Source organism: Ochotona princeps, chromosome 10, assembly GCF_030435755.1.
Source record: "Ochotona princeps isolate mOchPri1 chromosome 10, mOchPri1.hap1, whole genome shotgun sequence".
Lineage (NCBI taxonomy): Eukaryota > Metazoa > Chordata > Mammalia > Lagomorpha > Ochotonidae > Ochotona > Ochotona princeps.
The window spans coordinates 75729242-75735267 of NC_080841.1; positions in this window are offsets into that span (position 1 = coordinate 75729242).

The following is a 6026-nucleotide window of genomic DNA, read 5'->3' on the forward strand; positions in this document are numbered from 1 at the left end:
TTCACTTTTGGCTGTGTTGTCTCAACAACAACAACAAACCTTTGTTCTTCCTGGGCCTCCCAGTGCTGTGTGTCCCATCAAGGCAATGCGACATGGAGCACGACAAGGGCTGTGGGTGTCTGTGATGGAGACACAGCCAGAATTGTTCCGGATTTCCCAGTGTGCTGTCCTGCTGAGTTCCCGCTAGACGGAACTTAAAGCAGCGGGCGGGCTGTACCAGCACATGTTCTTGCTTCAAGATAAATATTGACAGAGAGCCTCAGCACTGCTGCTACGTGCCAGGAACTTGGCTGTGGCCTTCACCCCCATGCCCTGGAGACACTGTGGCCCAGGGGAAAGGGACGTGCCTTGGCGGCTGCCTGACAATCCATAACGGTGCCACGCATGGGAGCCCCGCTCCACACCCCCACAGGGCTCCTCTTCCCCCAGGCTAGGGAGAAGTTATCCTGGGTGTGGGGGCAGGGAAGCTGCTCTGTTGGGGCCCCATTAAATGCTCCGGTTGTACGTGTACCACTCAGAAATGGTGTGTTCTGGTCTTTTCCATCAGTCATTAGCCTCTTTCTCTCATGTCCCACATTGCAGGCAGAGGGATGCTGGGCCGGCGGCTGAGGGCAGGTGTAGGACAGTGCAGGGCAGTGAGCAGCGTCCGAGCCACAGACCCACCATGGGGTCGTTCCCTGTGGTCCCAGAAGGAGGCCCCACGGAGTGTGAGAAAGCAGGTGGACAGAACATGCTGTCTGAATTCCATCAACTGGGTGGGCGCGCCTCCTCACACGTAGGCAAACACTTCTTATTTGAAGGGCAGAGCTAGAGAGAGGGAGAGAGTTTCCCATCTGCTAAATGCCCCCCTCGGCTGGGCCCAGTGCCAGAGGAGAAGCCGGTGAGGAGGGTTGGGGCTAGTGGGTGCCCTTGTCCTTCCCCACGCCCTCCCACTGGGGACAGCGAGGGGCCTGACCCCGACCCCACCACTCCTTCCTCTGACTGGTGCGTCTTCTGGGCCCACACAGGGTTTGCATCACACGCTCTGACAACTTGTGTTTGTGCTGGTGGTCACTCCCTGAAAACTGTCCCCTTTGGTTTTTCAAAGATTGACTGATTAGAAATGGCTACAAGGGTCAGAGTGGGGCCAGGCCAAAGCCAGGATCTTGGAGCCCCATCCGGGTCTCATAACCTCGTGATGTAGGCCCGTCGTTCTAATAGTCACAGATTGTCAGCTCTTATTTGGAGCATAAATACGTCCAGTTCAGTGGACTATATTTCCCAGGCTCTCTTGCAGCTAGTTGGACCATGCAGATTAAGTTCTTGCAAATGGAGCATATGCAGAAAGATGTTGGGCTCCCTGCAATTCTCTTGAATGAAGGCTAACTTGTCTGGGAGAATTCCTCCTGTCAGCTAACCTGGAGAGTGTTCACGATGGCTGGCACTGTCGCAGGAATTTTGGGCCATGAGGTGCCCTTGCAGATGGAAACCACCATGTGAAGCTTCTGGAAGAGAAAGTCCCACTCCTGCCTATCAGAGCTGACACCTTAGCTCTGGAGTGCCTGCCTTTGGGTTCCTGGGAAGAGGCAAGCCCCCGTGGTGGGAGCTGACTCTGCTGAGAATGCCACCTCTGCGTTTCCTGACCAGGTGGATGGTGGACTGTCTGCCTGTCCCGAGCTAAGAGCAACACCGTAGACTCATGGGTTACTGCCAGTGGGCTTTTCCCCGCTGCCCATGTGCTGCCCAGGACTGGCTCCCCTCAGCCTGCCACGCAGCAGACACCCAGCACCGCTCAGTGTATAAATACACAGAAGAGGGGCTGGCCCCATGGCAGAGCAGGCAAATCCCCTGCTTGTGGCACTGGCATCCCGTATGAGCACTGGTTCGAGTCCCGGCTCTCTACTTCCCCTCCAGCTCCCTGCTAATACGTTTGGGAAAGCAGCGGAGGATAGCTCAAGTGCTTGAGCCCCTGCGCCTGTGTGGGAGACTCAGAAGAGGCTCCTGGCTTCAGACCAGCTCAGCTCTGGCCGTTGTGGCCATCTGGGGAGTAAACCAACAGATGGAAGAGCTGTGTCTCCCCTTCTCTCTCTGTGACTGCCTTACAACTTAAAAAATAAATAATCCTTTGTAAGTAAGTACTCAGGAGAAAATTCTATGTAAATATGTACCTGAGTGGTTTTTTTTACACCTGCCAGCCCTACCATCCTAACCTGTGACTACCCTGGCGGGTAGACGGAGCCCCCTGCCTTCAGTTGGTGCAGTACCACAAAGCACCAGTAGAGGGAGAACATCAGCAGGAATGGCAACCCGGGTTTCTGCAACCAAGTTCCTCCTCTCGCCAAGAAGAGCTGGGCTGCTTGAAGACTGTGCCGCACGAACTGAGGACCCCACAAGCCCTGAGCTAAGGGGCTGGCCCCCAGTGCCCGCAGACCCCCGGGAAAGACCAATGCTTCTGGGCTGCAAGATACACACCTCTTTGAAGCTGGCGGCACCTGGAAGGCTCCCAGGGCAGGAGTTGAATGGTCAGCGTGTCATTGCAGAGTAATGAGCGGCTGCCAGGCTCATAGCCCCCAGCACCCGCCCTCACGCTGGGAGGACATGGCCTCCTCCCAGCCTTGGCTGCGTGGAGAGCGTGGGGGTGGAGGGGAGAAGCCTAGCCTAGCGTGATAAACTGTTGGAAGTGGGGGAAGGGGACCACCCCTGTGAAAGAAACGATGGCAGGACGCCTGCCCTGGCGACGACCCTGTTTTCCAAAGACCCTTCTGGAGAGGCCGAAAAGACCCTGGAGACTGCAGGATTGTTGCCAGAGAAAGAGCTGCATCGTGTTAAGAAGAGTTGGAAGAAACCCGCTTATGCAGCTGGAGTTCCTTCTCCGCTTAACGGAGTGACGGGTTCGGGTTCCAGAGTGGGCAGCCAAGGTCCCAGCCAGCTGATGTCCGAGCCAGGCCCAATTCAGGGTGTGGCTGCCCTATCAGTTATAATTTACAGAATTAATATACATTGAGAGGCAGAGAGAAAAGACACACACACACACACACACACACACACACACTCTCATTGGCTTGTTTCCTCCCCAAAAGGCCTGCAATGCGCCAGGTTGTGCGGGCTGTGACGGTGCTGGACACTGCCCTCACTTAGGCCCCAATGCCCTCTAGGCCTCTGACCACTGCACCAGACAAGAGCTGTTAGCCCCCAGGAAGTACAGGCTGAGGCCCCCAGGTGCTGGGCCCCCCGTGGACAGCCTGGGCCCCAGCAGGGCAGTTGAACTGGGTGCCCGCGGACTGCCTGGCCCCTGCACTGCCCAACGGAATCAGCCCTGGGCACCAGCAGAGCAGTGGAGCTGGGTGCTCGCGGACTGCCTGGCCCCCGCACTGGCCTGCAGAATCAGCCCCGGGCCCCAGCAGGGCAGTGGAGCTGGGCACTGGGCATTTTTATGCGCAGTTCACATTTGAAGCATGGATCACCTGGAGGCATGTACATTGGGCATGGACACTTGGGGGGGTCCCTGAAGACACCCCCCTGGGCTGTGCTGGTGCACAGCCTGCCAGCTGGCTCTGTGTCCCTCCATGCCTCATTCCTCGCTGGACGATCCCCAACGCTGGCGACTGGCTGTGCCTCACCCGCCTCGTCGTCCTGCGACCCCTTCGACCCACCCAAAGTCAAGCTCCGTGAGCATGTGTATCTTCCCAGTTCTCGGCAGCCACGTGCCGTTGCACACTTCCGCCTGGCCTCCACAGTGGCCTGGGGCATGGAGGCTCAGCCCACTGCTAGCCCAGGTAGGGATGACCTTTGTGGGTTTGTACCATCTGTGCGCAACTGCTTTCTCCTTCTCATCTCAACTTGAACTTGCTCTGTGATGGTGGAATCATGCCTCTTGGTTTTGCCCTGGGACAGGGGTAAAGGGGGTAGAAGAGACATTCTGTGGCTTAGCTGTGAGCCCCCCGAAGGCCTGGCTGCCCCATGAGATGGACAGCTGGGTCTTGCCCTCCTTCATATGGGTCAGCCACAGGCAAGGCTGTAGCTGGCATATGCTGCGTTTGTAACTGCCCTGGGCCGGGTTCTCATGCCAGGGTGGGCCGTGCAGGCCGTTGGCTGCCTCCCTGCTCCGCCCAGGGCTCAGCTTCCTGGGACACCTGCTGGGCCGCAGGGAATGTGACCCTTCATCCTATGGGTCAGGGCTACTTCCTGAGCCCACACAGGGCGGTGGGTCACACCCCCTCAAGCAATGCTTCTTCTCTCCCTTGTGGGGCCCGCACACTGACCCACGCTCCTGGGGAAGGACCTCTCACCAGACTCCTTAAGGCCATCTGCAGCAAGTCCCTTAAATCCTGGGCCAGGGGGTAGTGGGGAGGACAACTTGCCTCCCCAAAACAGACCCCCAGAATCTGCCCTCAGAACCAGCAGGGCTCCTCTGCTCCCCCAGGGCCTGCTGCGGCTGCAAGAAGCCGCTGGCTGCCCTGCCCTCCCCTGCAAACACCCAGCCCCCAACACCAAGGACTGCTGAGGAGTCGGGCAGCTTCTCCAAGCGCCAAGACCACTAGACGCACGATTCCGCCCGCCCCATCGCACTGCAAGAGACGGCAGCCTGACAGTTAACTGTGCACGATTTAATCATTTCCAGGCAACATGAACAGCAACGTTAACAGGAAGGAGTGTGTGGGTGAATGGGTGGGCAGGGATTGCCTCCCTAGGTCAGGGCCTTGTGCTGGAGCCGGGCGGCCGCTGTGTCAGCAGCAGGTGAGCCAGGTAAAGCAAGCGGGCCAAAGCCGGTGGGGCGGTGGCTGCGTAGTAAGGAGGGCCTCGCTGGGAGAAGCACAACCCCGTGGCTGTCGGGGGGGGAGAGTCTACCAGACACATCCAGGCCAAACCAGGGTAAAGAACATGGCAGGAGTCCTGAGGAGCCCCCCCGGGGGGCAGGGGGCACTTCCCTGGCCTTGGCGGAGACAGAAATCCGCATATCTGGTTTTTCAATCTTTCAGAACTTTCCTTTCAAGCAAAGTAATGACGGCCAAATCCCCAATCGCGCTTGCTTCCTTTTTGCAAGCTGGGCAACAGAAATACTTGTCCTATGTAGATTCTTCACGTGCTTTTTAGCTCAAATGATCAAAATGACAACTTTAAATTTCATTTCGTAAGCAGCCACAGTAAGCTGTCACGGATGAGAAACACGATGACATATACACAGCCGGTCACCTGCCTTCCACTCCGTGGTCACAGGGCTGTGTTTCGGTGACCAACAGAAAGAATGAAGTGGTTAGTGTGAACTGGGAGACTGCTGCAATGTTCCTTTAGCTTACAGCTCCCGGTGGCCTCAGCGTAAGGAAGTTTCAAAGTCAAATTTTCAACCTGCTTGTTGATTTTTTAAGAGTTATTTTTCCCCTCCTTGAAAGACTTGGTCAGGAATCCAGAAAAAAAAACAAAGGTGAACACACACACACAGGCAGTTTCAGCTACACATTCCGAATGGCTTCAGCAAGCTGTCACACAGCGATTCAGAATCAAACAAGAGAATGAATGGCACGGTGCGTGGTTTGGTTTGAGAATGACGTCTGCTGGGCTCCCCGCCTCACCGCCCACGGGGAGTCTGCCCTTTCTTGAGGAATAAGCTATACCTTAATCCTTCTGAATGAACAAAACCTTGAGTTGCCGCCACAGAGCTGGAGAGGTAGTTAACACGTGTGTGTGGGTGCACACGTGTGTACACGCACGCGCACCGTTCAATGGCTGTGGACGACCGCTGCTGGGGACAGAGAGGGGCCGCAGAGGCTGAGCCGCCCACCCCTCCTCCTGTGAGCGGAGTTCCGCACGCAGGTGGCTGGGAGTGAGGGTGTGAGCCATGGCTGGCTGCGCACAGGCGGCCCTGGCCAAGCTCCACAGACCGGCCTGGGGCCTCCAGTGCACACCCGGGAGGGCCTAGAGACACGGTCACGGCGGTGGGTGAGGGCAGGCCCTAAAAGGCACCCACAGGCCTTGAGACAGACCCCCCCAGGGCTCACACCTGAGCTATGTGAAACACCCAAAGTAGAGTGGTTTCTCAAAGAGGGAGA